The sequence below is a fragment of the Centroberyx gerrardi genome, chromosome 20 (genome assembly GCF_048128805.1).
Source record: "Centroberyx gerrardi isolate f3 chromosome 20, fCenGer3.hap1.cur.20231027, whole genome shotgun sequence".
Classification (NCBI taxonomy): domain Eukaryota; kingdom Metazoa; phylum Chordata; class Actinopteri; order Beryciformes; family Berycidae; genus Centroberyx; species Centroberyx gerrardi.
The window spans coordinates 12549739-12570704 of NC_136016.1; the positions used below are offsets into that span (position 1 = coordinate 12549739).

Genomic DNA, 20966 nt, shown 5'->3' on the forward strand with positions numbered 1-20966 from the left:
CGCTTCAGGGTAATGCACAAAACCCATAAATTAGAGATGTGTCTGATAGTTGCTCAGTAAATGAAAGTGTGGCAGTGTGTTTGAGTTGTGGATGGGTAGACATAGATGTTTGTCATAGAAGGAATAATGGTGGTGTGGAGAAGAGATGAAGGGGGGCGCAGAGGCCCTTCCTGTGATGCATATAGGGTCCACAATTCCTAGCAATACGCCCCTGCCCACTGTTGCCAACTTGGTGACTTAGATTTTTGTTTTAGTGTTGGTGTAGAAAATATAGGCTATTCATTTGCAAAATATCTTATGAGCACCTATGACTTTCTGAGCAGCCATAGCTATTTTCCATGCAAGGGAGTAGGCTATATGCAACACTGCCTGTACACGGGGTCAAGTCAGCCAGACAAAGCCACGAAATGTATGCTTTTATTTTGAACGCAAAATCGCATAACTTCCGGTATCGTTCTGGCTGTTTGTGGCTTTCTTGACTCAACTCCCTTTCCCCCACTATCTCTTGCAGACACACCCCAGCTAACTCGCCCACCGGCAGTCAGACACTCCGGAGACGGGAGCTGGACCGGAGGACGACAGCGACACACGCCAACAAGGGTGGCAACCGACGACGACCGACCGATAAGCAAGGCGGTGGGAGGACAACATGCTGCCTTCAGGTGCTCCTGGTAAACTCCTACTTCACAGGTTTAGAAGTCGAATTTATGACTTTATGGCGGGCGTTCAGTTGCCTTTGGTCGGGCACAATAACAAAATGGATCCTGTAACAGAAGTAGGCTATATTCTCTGTGGCTGTTGTTTTATTTTATAAATAGTAAAGCTACATAGCCTATAGCTACTTTGTGCTGCAGTGACAAAATAAAGAGGAGATAATATGCATCAGGTGTGTAGGTTGATGTTTTAATTAATTTACTAAAACCAAAAAATCCTTGAAAACGAAATATAAAAATGTGAAAATACAACAATCTCATAAATAAATCACTTTACCACCAATGTGCCATCAGACAGCTTCATTTAAAACGTCACATCTCCGCGATTCAATTCAAAGAAAATTCCTACCTTCCCAGTATAGGCTATTTACCACTTTGTTGGGTCTTTCAATGCGCTCACATCACAATTACAACATTTCCCACAGCACGGGAAGGCAGCAGCAGCAGCGCCACCAGAGAGACCGCTCAATTATCTCTTAACGTCTGGCTGCACTTCGATTGACATTCCTGTTTGCACACAACATACTGTTGCTGGGAGCAGAACACAGCCACAGTAGTCTTGACTTCGGTAAGATATATTTTATGTTGATGAACTCTTCTTAGTGATGCAATTATCGGAGGGCAAGCACCAGCTCTATTAGCACTTCGATTGGCATTCCTGTTTGCAAGCAAATTACTGTTGATCCTGGGGCACAATCCAGCCCAGACAAGTTTATTGCAGTAACATAATGACGTAAATGTGTTTAAATAAGCAACAAGCAGCATGTGTTTCATAATATTCCAATAAGAATAGCTTAGAATGGTTATCAGAAAGGTTTTATAACTTAGACTGGGCATTATCATTTTAGAGATCATTTGGTTTCTGGATAGTTTGTGAAGATAAATGACTGCAGTTTTACGTCCCAGGGTCGATGGCAGGACCTACAACAAGTGGCCATGAACTAATAAATAAATAAATAACTGATTTGGAAATGCTGACAAGGTTTTGCAAGAACATGTATCCAGTAAGCCTTAGGCTTTACAAAGTCTTTACAACTTTTAGCTATAACTTTATTATTTTACATTCGAGTCACTGAGACTTGTATTAGCCCTATAGTTCTTATAAAAAACACTCCACAGGTGGCATAGTGGTCAAATTGTTGTGATACATTTGGCATAACATAACTTTTTTTTTTTTTTTTATCCAGGGAAGATTTACTAAGCAGTTCCTCTGGGGCATTTTGGGATTAAATGCCTTACTCCTAATGACACTATGTGGGTTATGGATGGTGATGTGATGGTGTATATTCAGTTCACAACTTCCATGCTTGCGTTACATCATTTTCCAAACAAAAGAGGCCATCCTCAGTTCAGTGAGTTCAATGCATTGTTATCCAATACAGCTGCATGGTTTCAATAGATCATGACAGAACAATGTAATGCCAGGGGACCAGTTTTAACAATGTTACCAAGAATCCAGCAAGGAGAGCTTTGTTCTAACTGAGACTTTGTTTTGCTGTGATCCTGATAGTATAAGAAGAGTTCTTGTCACCAGAGAGATGCTGGTACAAACTCCTAGGCCAGATGGAAAATTTAGATGGGAGAAGTGAACAAGAAACATTCCTCCCTCTCTCAACAACTATTGCTGAAGTGCCCTTGATCAAGGCACTTAACCCCCACCTGCCATAGTGGAACACTTGTACTCGTCAGCTCCCAGGGCTGAGTGTGTGTAACTGTGAACTAGGGCAAGGGTTCTCAAACATGTTCATGTCACGGACCCCCAAAGAGACACACACATTAGACCACCAACCCCCTATTTGTCAGATGGATCCATGTGGGAAAATTCTTGTTATTGTTGATTCATTGTCTATTCTGTATGTGAAGAGATAATAGTGGTGAGAGCGAAATCTATGAATAAAATAGTATTTTTTATGCATTCTCTAATAGGGATTATTTTAATTATGGTGAAAAATATTCCTCATTTTGCTGGGGGACCCCCTGTAATCCCCTCAAGGACAAAACTTTGAGAACTACTGAAGTAGGGCATTGCAATAATTGAACAACTGAAATAAGAATGTGCATGCTGAGCAAACACTCCCTGGGTAAATAAAAGTTGGAAGATAGTATGCTTGCAGTTTCCTTTATAGTTTGTCTAACTAGTGGCAATCAGTTTAAATGTGAACAGTGAAGGTTTTCCAGCCAAACAAGTATATTCATGAAGTCTGAATCAAGACTCTGACAGATGTATTGGCTCTCTTCACCCCTAGGTGTCAGCGTAATCCTTTAGTATTTATTTAGCCCAGTGGTGCTGTACATGCAGGTGGTAATGTGCAGCAGAGAGGCTATTTTTAGCCCTTGTTAGTCAGAGCTGATGTGTGGCCCCTCACACTGATGGGAACCCTATTAGGTTCCTCTCAAACTATCTGAAAGCAATTGATATGCATGTGATTTCAGTTATTGGGAATGCATATGTAAATATTGAATCCACAGATTGACTTTAGATATTGAGGACATAAAGGTATGATAGGCTGTAAAATCATCATTTTTAATTGATCATGCCTCAAGATTGTCTTATTTTGTAGCCCCTTGTACTTTTCACAGTCTTGCTAAAGGTCATACGGTAGATCTGTTTTGTTCATGGTCTCATTATGGTTCATACATATTTGACTGTTTAATTGGACCGGTCTGCTGTGGTTCCTGCTGTTCAGTCAGTGTAGATAAACATACTACCACAAGATGGAGCCACATTACTATCACATCAACACATTATTCCAAAAATGAAACAAGTGAATATGGAAGTGAATATTAGGAGAAATCTAGAGAGCAGTGAGGGACTGTTAATTTATTGTGATAAATGTGATCAAACAATAATTATAATAATACAAACAATGAAAACAATGATGATTCATGATCGTATTGACCATGGTTATAATGCTTTTCAAGTAAATTTTGTATGTGGTAGAATCTTAAAATATCATCTTTCTTCTTAGAGATTAGGCTCATATTTTGGTAATGACAGTTTGTCACTATGATAAAAATGGGGAATCCTCTTAAAGAGTTTGGGCCTCTTGGAGCCCGTCTCACTTTAGGGCGCAGTGAAAAGCAGTCCTTTTGTATCCCCCATGATGAGGGGCCTGAATGAAGGGTTTATAAAGTAGGTTAATGAGTCATAACAAGTCAGTTCAATCATATCAATGACCAATAGCAGATTGATCTCATCCAGTCATAAGCACTTTAGTTTGCTGACCAGTTTTTCATTTCTCTCTGTCTCTGTATATGGCTGGTCTTACACATCCAATTCTCCTCTTTCTTTCTCTCTCTCTCTCTCTCTCTCTCTCTCTCTCTCTCTCTCTCTCTCTCTCTCTCTCCCATACACACACACACACATACATGAACAAGCAGTTTCTCATATCAATTTCAGTAAAAAAAAAAAAAAAAAAAAGTTTTCTTTCATCCTTCAGTAGTTTGAAAATCCAGATCATTCCATCCCTAAAGGACTTAAAATAGTTGATAGCTTAAATATCTTTTCCAGAATTAGTTTTACTTTCATGTCAGCAATCATTTTGGAAGAGTGTCACTTTTTTTTTTTAATGATGTGTAACTCTTCCTTTCCCCCCAGTCTGTGTAAGTTATGTAAGTGGATCAGCTAGACAAATAGATAACATGGTGTGCTGCACACGTGGGTTGGAGGTGAGATGGGAGTTGTGTCCATGTGCTCATCTGAACATACTGACTTACTAGAGCCAACAGCACTGGCATTTGTTGCTATTTGTGTCTCAGTTGCTGCTGATTTACATGCCAACTCAAATCTGTTTTTCCCCATCTGTATGGGGCACAAACCTGATGCTTTCACTGAGATTTGTCTCCTGTTTACACAATGTTCCATGAGGATTTTTTGTATTTGAACTGCAATGAAAATTTTAAAAGTTTATTTGCACTGCATTGATTGAAAAGACATGAGTGACAGAGCGTGAGAGAGTAAATGTGTAGTAACCACACGCAACAATTAAAATACAACAAGAATAATGGTAAATTATTTCTGTATAATGTGCAAACACTAGAGTAGTATCAACATTACATTTGAGCTTGTGGTGCCAGCCTAAACGCACACACTGTATACATCATATATTAGGATCAGTGTACAAAGAGCCAAGCTTTGAGGTTACTGCACATCTGTGGGTGCTGTAGTGAACAGTGAAAGGCTGCTCTTGACCCACATCACACTTCAAGGCCCATGCCAGTCATCATTTTTCTGTTTCCATGGCAATGTAAGGAGATGCGGAGCAATGCCATGGCAACAACAGATCTTTTGGGAAAAAATAAGCACCCTGTTGTGCACACACCTGTGTGTGTGTGTGTGTGTGTGTGTGTGTGTGTGTGTGTGTGTGTGTGTGTGTGTGTGTGTGTGTGTCCATTGTTATAGCTACACTTGACATTTTTGATAGTAAATGAACATGAACAATAGTAAATTAAATTGTTTCCATTTTGCACAGAGTGCTTTGAGCAAGGCTGCTCTACTACAAATAATAATTTTGCTCCAGAATGAAATATTTACCCTTTTAAAACACGTGAGACCTACTTGTACAAAATGACAGTAGATAAATAAAACAAATTATGGTATTTTTTAAAGGATATATATTGAATGACAAACTGATGACACTTTTACAGACTAGGGCATCTATATTTTAGAGATATTGAATAATGAATCTCAGATAATGAGTTTTTCCCCAAAGTGCTATATATCCATTTTTGAGCACAAAAAAAAACCTCATTACCTGAAGTTCATTATTCAATATCTCTAAGATATTCTAATAGATCTTCATTGCACAGACAGAATGTCATGAAATGGAATTTTGACTTTTTAACACATATATACTCAACAGTGATCAGCTGATAACAATTGTTTTAAATATTTAAAATTTTGTTTTCTTTTCAACAGTGAAGTTTTTCGTCACAATATACCCAATCCGTTCTTCTTCACAGCATTTGAAAAAGAATGGACTGCAGCAGCCATTGCAGTGGTAATGCAGGATAAAGATGCAGGATAAATGAATGATCAGGGAATTCTACACTGGGGACGACTACAGGTCCCATCTGGCTGAGAAGAGCCAAGACTTACCATTGATTTAGTAGCATCTTTATTGACAGTTTCCCTCTCCTCGTTCTCCATCATGATGCTGCATGGCTGGCTAATTGGACTACCACCACCTGAGGCCCGCCTGCAAATCAACTATCAGTGACAAGCTCTGGACTCACACTGCAGGCTCAAATCCGATTTGAAATGATCTTTGTTATCTAAATATGGAAAACCCACATAGAGCCTGTGGCTGGATGATTAGAACAAAACCACCTGAGTCCCACCTGTAAATCTATAGATGATCATGCCTTGACAAACTCATAGGCATGGGTGGTATTAAAAAAAAATGAGATTTTTGAGTGAGTGGACATACAGGATGTGACAGCCAAGTATGAGTCATCCATGAATTTAGAGGCTGCCAACTACATTGGTAATGTTTGGAAACACTGAATTGAAAGTAGTCTGATTTATCATGGGTTTTTGAAAAGATGAGAATGCTTATTTTACCATGTGCAAGAGAAATATAACATAACATAAAATAACACCTAAAATCTATACAGCTTTATTCTGGATGGGTGGTTAGGGATTGTGGGCAGTTAAATTTCCTTTTCATTTTCTACACTTTTCCCAAAAATGCATACACAAAGAGAAGCATGTATTGAGTAATTTGTGCTAACAAGGTTGATGCCGAGCCCCTTCTTCTCCCTCAGCCTGCCCCAGGTCATGCCCCAGTGCCTGCCTGCTGTGACGTCAACGCTCCCCTGTCAACTCGTCCCCGAGGGACTCAAAGCAGCACCCACTAGGAAAAGGATTTATTTTTGCATTTTCATCAGCTGTGCTAGTAGGACAGACTGAATAGGGCTCCACTGTCAAATAAATCACACTATTTTTTGTATTTGTGATAAACTCTTGCTCATGCACATCTTTCTTTTGTATTCTAAACTTAATCCATGTGGCTCTAAATCCACAGAATTAAATATTCTTTTCAAAGCTCATGTAGTTCCTCGGAACATGTGGTTCATTTTCCCTTTCACTGTATATTTTCTAAAAAAAACAATGACTGAGACAGCTATCCCTCCTTAAAAATACACTCATCACTGACCAAGAAGCACCAGTAGGGGTCTCCATTGCCTGTGTTTCAGTACGCACACTAACACCTCAAACTAACATTGAAAAGGATCTTTTTGTTTTTGTCAGGTAAAAACCATGTATCTCCAATACCGGTGGTTTTCAGGTTTCTAGTTGAATTGAAGCATTACATGGTCCTTTATGGTTTAAGACATTTTCCTGACCCTTAGGTGTAAGAATCCCTTTCTAAACCCAGTATCTAATTCAACAAAGCATGCTTGTGAATCTCTAAAATAAGGCTGTTTTGTTTTTTTAATTCCTGAAAAGTTGACCTTTTGGAGATACAAGGATTTCACCCGACAGCAGCCTTTTGCAACAATTACCCAGATGGTCTCTGCATGTGCTGTACTCTATCATTAGGAGCTGCCTCTCTATGTGCTCACTCTATTGTAATGCATATCTGCACGGGGTGCCTTTTAGCCCGGAGCTCTTTTCATACCGAAATCAGTGCATCTCAATCAATCTGAGATCCTTTTATCCACGGTGATCACTGTTTGGTCCAGCTTGGGCAGAGAGCTTTTGTCGCTTGCCACTAGAAGGTTATTTGTCTTATGTCAGTGGGTATTTATAACAATAGAAGTCACTATAGCAGGGGACAACAACAATTGTGAAGTGTGATTGATATAACCATCTGCCTGACTGGCCACCTTGATCAAACTTCAGAAAAGGAGGGTGAATCAGCTGTCTGAATACTGGTGCTGTAGTGCAAAAGTCACTGAAGAACAGGAAATATGAGGTCACATTATTTTCTCAAGGTGTCATAATAATATTGTCTATGAGTACAGCGCTGTAAGTACAGTATTGATCTGTGAAAACAACTGTGTGTGGGTGTATCTGGCTGTGTTCATGTCTGCTCACACTGCTGTACGTGTGTGTGTGCTGTATTTGTGCGTGCATGTGTATGTGTCTCTTAGTCTGTGTGTAAGCGTCAGTGTGTAAGTGTGTGTTTGGGTCTGTTAGCTGGAGCGTAGTGATGAGACTGACCTTGCTGACCGCTCTGCCTCTTTTCTGGGTGGCCGCTCTGTGCCCACATTAATCTCCAAGTTGAGAGAGGAGGTCCTGACCTCTGCTGTTTTCCTTTCAGGGGAGGTCACTTTGAGTTTGGGCAGAGGGGTCTGCTCGCCATTCTGCACTGTCTGTTCCTCGACTTTTGATGTGACTTATAACTGCTGAGCTTTGCTTGGTAAAAGGGGGCAGCCATTTTGCAGACCTCGTAGTTTCCTCAACAGTACAATAGACTGAAAACCTGCAGTTTGTCAGGAAAAGTTTAGTTGGTTCTTAATGAAAATAAAAATGTTGATTGACCAAAATTGGTAGAATGGTTAGGAAATCAACAGTTACAAAAGAAATGAAAATGAAGAAAATAATTACCTGAAGTTTCTTCTAATCTACAATATCTCCAAGGTATAGAGGATCTTGTCTTAAGTGTGTTAAGTCAACCAAGGACTTTTCTTTAAAAAGTACCCTAAATTATTTCAGTTTATACAGTCAATTATTTTGTAGATGTCACTTTTTTTCAAAAGATACCACACTTTGGATGAAATTCTTCAACGTAAGTATAAGAAAATTGGTTGAAGCTATGGTCACACCACACATGTGTGACAGCCAACATGTGGAACAAAGACTTTGGCATTTATCTATCTAAAAAATCACAAAGAAATAAGAGCTTGCAGGATCTGGATGGTCTCCTGAGGCCACTAAAACGAGGCCCAGATGTAGTATTCCCCTTCTCCATAACACCCCGTCCATCTCCTCTCCATTCTGGACGCGTCCTCTTCTTATTATTAGACCAAAGAGGATCAGCGCAGGCTTATCTTGCTGACATTGAGATTCTTTGAGACAGAAGACAAATTTTCATCCTTGATGGAATAACATCAAAAACTGTATTACTGTGTTTGTTTAATCTACATTACGCCAAGCGGTCATTTTAACTCTTTGTTTATTCTATGGTTGTCTCCCATCACTTCCACTGAGACACTGGTGGAGTCACTACCTGTCCTGTACTGTCGCTTTGATCTGTTCAGTGGTCCATATACTGTACCAGCCTGCATCAGATGAAAGCCTCCCAGATTCAAAGGAAGCAATCAGTGTGTGTGTGTGTGTGTGTGTGTGTGTGTGTGTGTGTGTGTGTGTGTGTGTGAGAGAGAGAGAGAGAGAGAGAGAGAGAGAGATATTTGGCTACAGTACAGGGATCATTACGTTTAGGGTAAGTCCATAGAGGGAATGTGTTTTTACGCTTTCCAAAATGACTGAGCAACCATCTTAGCCTTCTTGCCTTATTCCCCTCCAATCATCTAAATTATTAACATTACAAATCCAGGCACACGGATGCATTATTTAGTAAGGTCCCTTCATATTAGGCAGATACACTATAAGACAGACTACAGGCTACAGTACCTTCTCTTAGGGCATATCCATAACCAAAACTGGATTCTCCTCCCTCCATATAGTTTCATAACCTTTGTTTTTCACTGTTCCATAATATGCTGAAATAAGGTTGTATCATGGTTAAACATTGCCCTTTAAGAGCTTACAATAATTAGAAGGCTCTGCTCGGTGCTTAACCCATTGACATCTGGGAAAACAGATAACATTCTCTTTAGATAACAAATACTTGTCCTCTCTTTGGACCACAAATACACTTAAACGTTATTAGCAGAGTGGCATGTTTGTGGAAAGGATTTCTCCCATTTTCTGAAATGCGATTTACAGCCAGTGTGTTTGTGTGTGGCTTACAATGGCCTCCTTGTCAAACCCTGATTAGGCTTAATGTTATTTCAACCACGGGGCGATGATGTGATAACTGCAGCCGCTCTGTGTTGTCTTAAGCCCTCTCTGTGTGGATTGAATCAAATATTGACCCCAGGAAAAGTGTGTGAGGGTATAAAGACAAGGCATTTTGTTTGTCTGAGCTGACAGAGCCTCTGTCACCAATCAAAGGCCGAGTCACTACCTCGTAAAGGTGTGGAGGCAAGTTAGAGCGGGTCACCATGAATCCACAGCTCTGCATGTTGATATGATGATTTGAGAATTCATATTTTAAATCTTATAACTGCATCTACTGTATATAATTCATGCCTGTGTCATTGTTTATGAATAATGCAGGCATACATAAATGATTTGACTGTGTGTATACAATATGTCTTTCAGCATCTTTGTCTTTGCATGTGTGTGTGTGTGTGTGTGTGTGTGTGTGTGTGTTACTGATGTGGATTTCAGTGTGCTTCTCTCCTCTTTTTCCACATTACATCACCTTTTGCTTTAAGAGAGGTCAATAGCGTTGATCTAACAGTTCTAGGTTATGTAAGCTTTCCAGACCAAGTTAAATCACAGTGAATGAATTGTTTTCACGTTGAACAACAGCCATTTGATAATCCGTTTATGCAGCGACATGTAAATCCACAACTATTCATGACCTGCTTTTAAAAACCGCCCAGGATATACATCACCTGTGTTCCTATTTGCTTGTTTTATGTCCATCTGGGTAATTATAATGGATTTCATCATCATCATCGTCATCCAAATTGTTCGTTGGTTTGTTTTTTCTGACTGTCACAGTAATTTCTATGATTTTCTCATCATATATTTGTTTGTCAACAAACAAAATGACACATTTCCATTTTTTCCTCAGCACACAGCTAGAGATTGCCTTTTGAATGTCACTCATTTCACTGCATGGGGTGACTTTAATTGGGCTTCAGAAAAGCCTAAAATATCTTTTCAATCTGTTTTTTTGATGCTAGTATCCATTGTAAGAACGGTATACCCACTTACTCTCGGTTAATAAGGGTTAAACAATTGTGAATGTAGGGCATCACATCAGCGACCTTGTGTCAGAGGTCAGGTGAGGTTGATCAGCCTGTCCAAGGAATGTTAGCAGTTTATCCTGTTTCTAAAGAAAGCTTACCTGGTTGCAATCACCATCACCACCAAGGCCACAAAACTGCTCGATTGAACTCATGGTCTCATGTCCATCAGTTCAGTTCTATCTTTAGACCCGAGCTGAGAGTGAGCTGGATGGAGTTGGCGAGACGTATTGACGCATGGCCAGAGGGAAATGGATCAGTGTGTTGCTGTTGATGATGTGGTTTCTGTTTAATTTACCACCTAATGCTAAAGCTTAATATGGTTGATGTGCCAAATGTGAGCAATTAGCATCTGAAAAGATAGTCTCCTTATGGTGCCAGAAACTGAGGCTGGCCTTAGCATCCCACACAGGAAGCCAAGTATCTCCACAACTTAAAGCAAAATCACCCTCATAAAGGAAGATTTTTTAACACAAAAGATCTCAGGTAGAGCCAGGCCGGTGCAACAGTTGTTTGGTGACAGACATTCATTCAGTGTGAAGTTCTATAATCCTGAGAAATCTCACACTACTAACATGGTTGACTGAGGATCTTATGTCAAGATTAGTCTCATGCTTAAATTCATTGGCATTACTACCGTGCTGATAGGAATCTACATAGTCTGCCATGTTGTTCTCCATATATTAGATTTAGCATTAAGTATTCAGCAAGGAAGAAGGATAAAACCTACATACTTCAGCCACCTTTTTATGTGGGAAATACAGTTAACCCACCTTACTGATATGTGTTTTTATGACACAACATCAAAGATGTAGCAAGAAATGGTGTGTTAAATGAATATTAGATCATTACAAGAAAATAAAACATAAATTAATACTATTCTGAAAATACATTTTTTGTTTGTTTGTTGTTTGTTTATTTTGGGGGTGTTTGAAGATAATCACCAACTAGAGTTCATAGTTTAACCATTGTTTCATTGACAACTCAATGGCTGACTGTGTGCCTTTTTAAACTAGCATGGATTGTGTTCCCATGGTGTGTTCTGTGTTCAGAGTGAGCTAGCAATAAAGCCAACAGTGAATAACACCACAGATTTTGCATATTGAATAATATATAATGTTCTACTCTATACTAAATAGTCCTCTTGGCAAATTACCATTGGGCTGTACCAATTATGGACATTCAGACATTGCATACATTCCATTTTTCCATAAATGCTCTATTTACTCTGCAGTGATTTTACTTTGGTTATTCAGAAAGCACCCTCTTAAAAACTCTGTTTGCCCAGGCGCTTGCTGCTGTCCCTCTGTGTGTGTGTGTGTGTGTGTGTGTGTGTGTGTGTGTGCGTGTGCGTGTGTGCGTGTGCGTGTGCGTGTGCGTGCGTGTGTGTAACCTTGACAGAGCAAGCTAGGCTTCGCTGAGTGCCTGCAAGCACAGTGCTATCTTTAGCTTTGGTGGATGCATTTACTACTGGCCTCCTCCTCCTACTCTCTCCTCCTCTGCTCCCCTCAGCCCACTCACTCACTGTTGGCTGCACATGCAAACATGCATACTTATGCATGCTTGCACACATACACGTACACTCAAACATACACACGCACACTGCATAACTGTTACTGGGCAGATTAGTGGAAGCAACCTACTTCTGGGATAAAACACGTGCCACATGTTTGTTTTTGTTGCAGAGTGAAAGACTCGACTCCCGCTCCCTGGATGGCCTTGATTCAGGCCTGGAGGCAGTTGTTAGCCCTGGGCCTCACTATAGGCCTCACATGGGCTTCACACTTGTATCCTTGTTGGCCAATAGTGTATTAAATCCAGTGTGTGGTACATTCATAGACTGGGAACTAAATATTAAAAAGAAAATAAGCTGCATAAAATAAACTCTTGCTCTTCTCTCAGAAGTGATCGTACCAATGTTTTACCAGTTATTCATCAGGGTGTAATGGGCCACTATCTCTGCTATGTATACAGTACATTCATAGTTAGTCCATATGCATGGAGTCCTGTGTCACACTGGTATTGAATAGTGTGAAAGGCATTCCTGGCTGTATGATCGCTACAGATTAATGCCTATTTTGGCTTAGAATGAACATGTTGATATTGTATTATCACTGACCAATATTTGGCTGTTTCGAAAGAGCTCAGCAGTTCTGATGTAAAATGTGGCAAGAGCAGTGGATGAATACAATCTCACCTTACCAGTCAAACAACTCAAAAAAAAGCTTGGTTAGTTAAATTCAGTGTTAATCATGGTCAGCGTTGCCAAATGTAGGGCAAAGTGAGGGCAGCCAAACATTAGCTTCAGGCTACATGACAAAGCTAAACCAATCAGAGAGGTTTATACTGAAGCACCAGTTCCCATGAGGCTTTGGTATTTGTAAACATGCACCACCTCCTCTTCATGCGCCATTTAAGCCCGTTGGGAACTGGGTTGTCAAGAGAGATTGAAGTAATACAGCTTGAGAAGTTAACCAGAGGTTGCCTAAACTCCACAACTCCTTTATTTAAAAATGGCTGCCAGTTAAGAGGTCAGGGTCAGGCCGATGTGTTAAAATAGAGGCTCTGAAGTTGCTCTTGACTGCTGACAGCAATCCCCTCAGTTCTAACCTTGAACTTTTTTTTTTTTTTTTTTGCTCACTTACTGTTACACTTATTGTTGAACGTTGTCTATGACTTTCATGTTTCTCGTGATGCTGCTTTCTTGGCCAGGTCTCTCTAGAAATGTGTCATCTCAATGGGACCACCAGGTTAAATAAAGGTGAAAATAGGAAACAAACTAATCATTAGTCGGGGAGTTTTTAAACCAACCTCCCAATCGGCACCCAAGGGCAACTTTCCCTTGCACCCAGCTGTGAGGGATTCATGCTTGTGTAAATCTTATCATTTCACATCTGACATGCAAACTCCATTTGCATTGGGTATGAATACATGAAAGGTAATGAGAGTTTGGCTCACTTTTTCACCTCAGCCTGACTTTGACATTCCAGCCCCTTTATATCAGAGATTACTTGTCATCGTACAGAGCTGAACAAGAATATCTGTCCTCCCAACACGTGAAAACGACCTGGGAACTATTCAAGCCCTCTTAATACCCTTTCAATCATGTCAGTATGAGATTGTCTATTAATAGTCATTGTGCAGCACGGGAATGAGTGATACTGATGTCAGCGTGCACCTGTGATTGTATTCTCCCTCTCCTTTTCTCTCTCTCTCTCTCTCTCTGCATTGCAGTGTCTGAAGCTGTCAAGAGAGCATATGTGCTGTGTGTCGTCGCTGGCCCCTGCCTGTCATCTCTGCCCTGTGCGCAGACCGCCGAGCGACACATCAGTAATACGATACACACTTCACCCGCTTCACCTTCTGAACGGTTGTCCCATGACACACCCTGATCCGTGAGCTATCCAGGCTACAGCAGACAAGGGACAGAGAATATTGCTTTGTGCTATGCTGCTTCTTTGCTTTAATTGCCCAGGAAAGAGAAAATCTCATTTTTTTTTTTTTGCCCTATGTGACCCTGATCTTATGGTTTGCCACGTTAAACCAGCAGTGAAAATATCAGTTCTGGGTGAAAAATCCAATTTTCTTTTTGTGTAACTTCAGGCTGATTAATGCTCTGTTATGCCTTGTGAGTTGTGGTGAGTTGTGGTGTCTACTGCCTGAATAGAGCTATATGCAAGTAAAAGCAGGTGTCACGCTCTATTCTCAAATGCTCTACATCTCCCTAAAAGTGCAGTGTGCCCTTGACAGTATGACAGGGTATTTAGTTGCATTCAAGTGATGCCTGAGGCTTTTTTTTACTGTCTCTCTTAGACTTTCCATTCAGGTTTAATGAGTTCCTAATGAGAAACGGAAGGGAAAAAAGTTAAAGTCAATCTCCTCCGCGCAGTTACAGATCATTGGACGCTCCATTTAAGGTCATTTAAATGTGTGCCATAGGACATATTCCAAAAGCATTCACACAATGGCTTTCCATTCACTTTCCTCCTACTCCTATCCTATTATAGTAATGGAGGGGGATGTCTCAGGCAACAGACAGAGTGAAAGCACAATGGGATGTTTTTTTTCCCCTCCTCGGAAATGGCATATGAATGGTTTTAAACGTGCATCCTAGTGTCATTAAAGAAGATAAAGCTGTGTACTTAGTCTAGTGAGACAAAAGGTTTTGGCACCCGTACCCTGCATTTCACTACATTGCACCATGTGGAAAAAAGGATAAGGAATGGAAAAATAAAATAAAAAAGGAAGGAAATTGAACAATTTCTGAGAAAGTTTTCTGTTCTTTTTTCAGCAATCTACAGCTTGGAAAAATTGCATACATCCTAACCCTAACCCTAACCCTAACCCTAACCCTTTTTTTAGTTTTCAGGATCCTCAGGTTAACAAAGTGCTATATAAATAAAGTTTATTATTATTTTATTATCATTAACATATTTGGCACAGCTCAATGCATTTCCAAAGTGTCACATAAATTGTTAAGACAGAATGTGAAATACAAAAACCAAGTGGTAGCTGATGAAGTGGATACAGTACTGATGGGTTGTATACTGTGTAATGTGTTCTACTATCATATATTTCCAATTTCTATATGTTAATTAGGCTAAGAGGTAAATAATGTACACCCAGAGAAAGAGATGTGGATAACTGATATGCATACCCTCACTTACACCACTGCCATAGGAACAAAAAAAAGCTCCTACCCTATAAACCTGTAACATTTTCTTCCCTTTGACACATAATTTCTTAATCATTTGGCACAGCATGGGTCTGCCTGGCACAGAGTTCCCAAGGGGGGTTACCAACCACTGGCTCTCCTGTCTAGACCAGAGTTAAAGCTATTTGTGACCTGGCCCCGTTCCACTAATATATGGTGATTCCTGGCAACACTCCCGGTGTTAGGCCAGTCTAATAGGATTAAAGCAGAGCAGGAGGACTTTGTGTATGTCACCGATGGACATGGGAGTCAAATAGCTGCAATTCCCTGGATGCTTGACGTACAGCGTTGTTACACAAGATGGATGGGGGGAATGGAGTAGGGGGGCATAATGGCACATAATGGTCTGACAGTAATAGTTTAATCCAAGTTCATTTGTATTCCCATATGGAATGTATTGGTCTCAGTAATGTATAATCTGTGTCAGTTTTACTCTGATTCACATTAGTATCATTTTAAACCACAAGACAAAAGTGTTCAATTCTTCATTCTAGGAACATTCTTATAGTATTGACTCTACATTAGAGTACAACTCTCTACAATAGAGTTGATATTATGAGATTAATATGCAAGTAGGTAAGCCTAGATAACAAGCCAATGGAGAGTGTCGATATTAAGAAAATGATATACAGAAAAATCTTGCAGGATGCTGAATGTCCAGCAATCTTACATAAGATGGGCGGATAAATTGGGGAATGAGGGAATAGGGGAAGCCTGTAAGTTGTATAATGACAGACAGAGTGGTACAGCTCATTTTTTGTTCATTTGAACACAATGGTATGGTATCATTACTTTAAAATCTGACAAGCAAAATCAGTTTGGATGTCAGTGAAACTAACCTGGTTAAATAAAGATAAACAAAAATTGCACTTTTTTAGAGGCAAGGGTCTGACTAACACTGTTTCACCCTTTATTTCTTAATCATCTATCCTACAGAGTATCAGGAGTGTATAGAGAGCAGGGCACCAACCTCCCAAACATGTTGACAAAGCACAGATTCACATCAGGTTCAGGCCAAAACATGAGCAAATGGAAACCTTACAGCATCATTTTGTGGCCAGCTGTTCTCTGAGCATTAGAAACTAGTTTAATTTCCTATTTGATACGGATTCAAGTGAATGACCATATCCTTGTGGGAATGAAGTCATTATTTTGGAGCATGTTGTCTTATCAGCATTGATGGTTGGGTTGTGCTGTGTAGTTCATGGCCACTGAAGCATTGGGGGTTTTGAGAGGGTGAAATCATAGTGCTGGGATTTTATTGCTGAATCCAGATTCGGATGGTTCACAGACAATGGGAGAGTGAAAAAACTGAATAGCACAGTCTTTTTCCAAGCGTGATGTCTGTTCTGAACTACCCGGGTTTGGAGAGGCGGCCTGACTGTCTGACCACCTTTGGACCCTCAAACAGTGAAATCTTTGATAGAATAACTTGAAAAAGCAACAAAAGGAATGCTGCGATGGCTCGTGAGAGACTGGAGCATGGCTGGGATGAACAAAGAGGGCACTATGGGTGCCTCCTCTGGGAGACCAGGCCCCAAATACCAGATCTGATCCGCATGGGTTCCTCTTCACAACCTTGGCCAGGATTCCTGGGTTCTCCTCTCCGAAATCCAGTTTTTGGTCCATCGTACACACAAGTGCTTAGTCACATAACTCAGATATTCTTTAACTCAATGTCCAGAAATGCCCTTGTAAAATCTAAATGTAAAGTTTGACAAATATCATTTCATCTGGGGCAAGAGTAGACCAGGGTCAAAGAGTATTTGCAAATAATTTTTTGTATTTATTTTAACCTGCTTAGAGTACCACATGGATGTTTACGCTGCACAATACAATGAGTACCAGAACATTTAAAAATCAATTTAGTATGCTTTTTGTGATTGAAAACTTATCTGAATTGTCCTGGTCTGGAAAACTCCACCCATCTCATAGGCCTACCTGTTTGCAAACATTACTTGACCCAAGTCTGTCTGGAATACAATTGTGGGGTTTTCCTTTATTTTAATGATGTATGATGTATATGTCTTCACATAAAAGTATTTGGAAAATAGTATACACTCTGTTATTGTGTTCAAGTGGATCACAAATTACAGTTTATTTATTTTTTCACCCAGATCTGTTCGTGTAAATCCCAACAGATCTACATGGCCAGTTTTTCCATGAAAAAAAAAAAAAAAGATATCTGGGACATGAATGAGTCATACAGCGGTGGCAGAGGCTCTTAACTGAAGTGTTGATCGTCGCACCCTATCAAGGAGCAGGGTGACAAAGCGTTTCCTCAGAGGCCGACAGCCACTCCAGAGTCATCTGTTCCGCCATGAGCTCCGCGGATCACGTGCGATCTCACTCTCACGTGCGACTCCTATCTCAACAATGCCTGGCAAATCCCCGCCACCCGTCTTTACAGCTGGTCGGGCGTCCAGGGGAGAGGCAGGGTCACTACAGTATGCACTGCTGCCAAACCAAAGCTTCCCTCAGCAACCCTTATTGAAGTGACAAGGCTCCCGGGGAGAAGAGAGAGCAGTCACATATTTTTTCATTCAGGGGCGTTGGACACAATACAGCCGCACTCGAGGGGGGGGCGGGAGAGAGGCAGGGGTCACACACTCACACCCTCACACACACACACGTGATGGAGTCATGATCCTGATCACTAAAGCAGGCTGTATTATCAACAAAAGCCACGTAGGGAGAGACATAGCTTCAATGATGCGTTGTATGTTTGCAGTGCACTGTGGTCTTTTCCACAGCCACAGGTGTGTTTCACTTGATTTAAATGCATTGTATCAAATGTATGTACTGTACATAACATGAATTATGCGAGACAGTGTCTTTATGGCGTGGCATATTGCATGGCCTGAAAGATGATTGCTAGACAAAAGTCAAATCGTGTTTGTTGAATAGAAAATAATCACCAAAACAAGAGATGCTCAGAACACTCCCTCTTGCTCGAAATGAAGGTAACAGAGAAACAAAAGGCTGTTGAAATAGGTGTACATTTATAAATTGCTCTTTTCCAAAGGGACTATTAGAATGAGCCACCATTGTGAACTCCAAATGCATCTCTAACAGTGACAATTGTCAGTCCCATGTTTAATTATCCATGACTCATTCTATCACTGAATCCCTCAAATCAAGCCTTATAATTCACAAGTCAGCATATTCGCAGCACCGCCCACTGCCTGTGTGGCAGAAAATAAACATCTCTGTTCTTCATATAGCAACACAGCACATCCACTCCAGAGCAATCAGGCTGCGTAGCTCTGAGGCCTGTCTGCTTTGAGACGTCAGTAATAGTGGGGATTAAAAAGAGCTGGTGTTTGTGTCCACTGGGTACTGCTCATGTACACCCCACTAGCTGGCACACGCCAGATGGGTTTCTGGGTAATCCCAATGTGGGATCAGGAGCAGACCTGGGGAGAGTGTGTATGTGTGTGTGTGTGTGTGTGTGTGTGTGTGTGTGTGTGTGTGTTGGAGCAGGGATTTTACACTGGATTAATTGCAGCCAAATTAGGGCAAAAGAAAATATATCATAAAACCTTGTAGGGAATAAATCTGTGCCGACCAACTCAAATGAAAAGATGATATCCAGATAAACAATACGGACTATGGAGGACAAGGTTGCTGAATTTCAGTGAATTGGAGTAACAGTAGTTTGCTACACTATAAGCATTTGTACTTCCAATTTCCAAATTGCCAAGTAGTAATCCATTCTAAGTTGTAATTCAAAACACAACAGAAGCATTTTTGGAGTGAATAGATATTCAAAAATGAGAACATTATGCATCACTTCAAAAGCACTGTGCATCAAGAACACAAGAAGAGATTGTTCTTGAAACGTGATTGAATCGAACCCTTGGAGACTCCATTTGGAAAGCTAAAGCGTGAAATCATCTATGAAGTCATTTTTATAGCCCCCCTGCAGCTGAACAAGTGAAATGTTTGAAAAAGTTTGGCCTGAATGTTTAAATCTTAGTAAATATGCAGCCCATAATTTCCTCAAGGCTCCCTTGAGCAATGAATCACCCCTCGCCAAGAGTCTGCAGAGAAACAAGTGTATTTATGAATATGAATAAACGCTCCCTGCTCCCTGAGGTGATATACCTTATTCATGTGAAAATGATTACTGTCTGTAGCCGATGGCCAAGGACATATAAAAGAGACTATTAGATCCATATGTTGTGGTGTAGGGTCGCCTCGGAGGTAAAGGCAATGGTTGATGCAACCCCACTCAACTTCCCTCACAGGAGCCCCACCCTGCGTGAAAGAGTCTTTTTCACAACCAAGAAATATGGCCTTGGTGTTTGTAAATCCTATGCGTGGGCTCTTTCTCTTGTCTGCACCTAGACTCTAGGGTGAAACACTGCACAGTGTGCTGCACTGTCCTCAGTGAATAAGCTCATCAATTTTTGACCTAAGCTTTAGTTTTGCCCGTGAATCCTTTCCCATCCATTCAGTGCTATAGGCTCGGCTCTAAATGAAGGCCGAGTGGCAGCTTTATGGCCTTTTGGGAAGAAAAGCTAGAAGAACTAATGCAGCCCTCCCACAAACATCGTCCCCTTTCAACCCTCAAAAGACCTTCACTCCGCACCCTGTCTGGTGCTAACACCCGCTCTTCATACTGCACAACCCCCCTTATCCTCAGCAATGTCAGCAAAGTCAATTTCCTTGAAATCCCCTATCGGTGCGAAACCTGAGATGTTTTCACACCGATTCACATCAATATTAGCCACGGTTTCAGGGAGAAAGAGAGAGTGAGAGAGAGTGAAAGAGAGAAAAAGAAATAGAAACAGTGGGGGAAGGAGGGAAAGAGGGAGGGAAAGAAGAGAGAGAAAGAGAGACAGGGAGAGAGGGTGATCTCAGGATTCCAGTATTGATCTGAGCTGCTTTTCTAATCTCCCTGCCCCCTCAGTAACCTCGGCTGGATTGGACATCCAACCACAAAAGCAATCTGACCCCCACCGCTGCCCTCACAGGTCACCCTTTAGTGGCTGCTGCCTTTAGGTTGCCGTGGTGATAGAAAATCATGTCTGGGCCCGGTTGGATGTCTTCAGAAGCTTAGATTTGTGGCCAGTACACCAGGGGCTAAGAGAAGATGTAGTCTCACATCATTGTTTTGCTTTTATTTATCTGGAGTAAGTTTTTTAAAGAGTCGCCCCCTTTCACGTTTTACAGTCGTTGCGTTATGTGTGTGAGCGGAAGAAGAAGTCAGCTTCTTAAACTATGGGGTCAAACCCAAAATGGGTCACATGATCAGAGTAGCAATGTATTTCCTCTACCCCAAAACAAGACTAACCAGCTTGGCTGTTTAATTCTGAGCTCCCTCGACATTCATCAACTTACTGAGGGAAAGCACAGTTTTAAATGAACTCTGACTCTTGCAGCATGCATTGTTGGTGTGAAATCAGACCTGGGGACAGTACTATGTCAGGGTTACAGGGAACTGGTCTGACAGAAGTGAGAGGTGGGGGAGACTGGAGGGTGGCTGCAGCCCGGTGGTAAGCCTGTCTCTGATGCGTGTCACACGATTCCAGGGATACACCTGT

General features: G+C 41.0%; 1 long non-coding RNA gene across 1 annotated transcript; it reads left to right on the plus strand.

Moving 5' to 3' along the window:
• The first annotated feature begins 558 nt into the window (after window positions 1-558).
• Window positions 559-6753, plus strand: LOC144543000 (uncharacterized). Its single transcript, XR_013507574.1, has 3 exons — window positions 559-662; window positions 1139-1281; window positions 5676-6753. It is a non-coding gene; the product is annotated as an uncharacterized LOC144543000 (long non-coding RNA).
• The last annotated feature ends 14213 nt before the right edge of the window (window positions 6754-20966 follow it).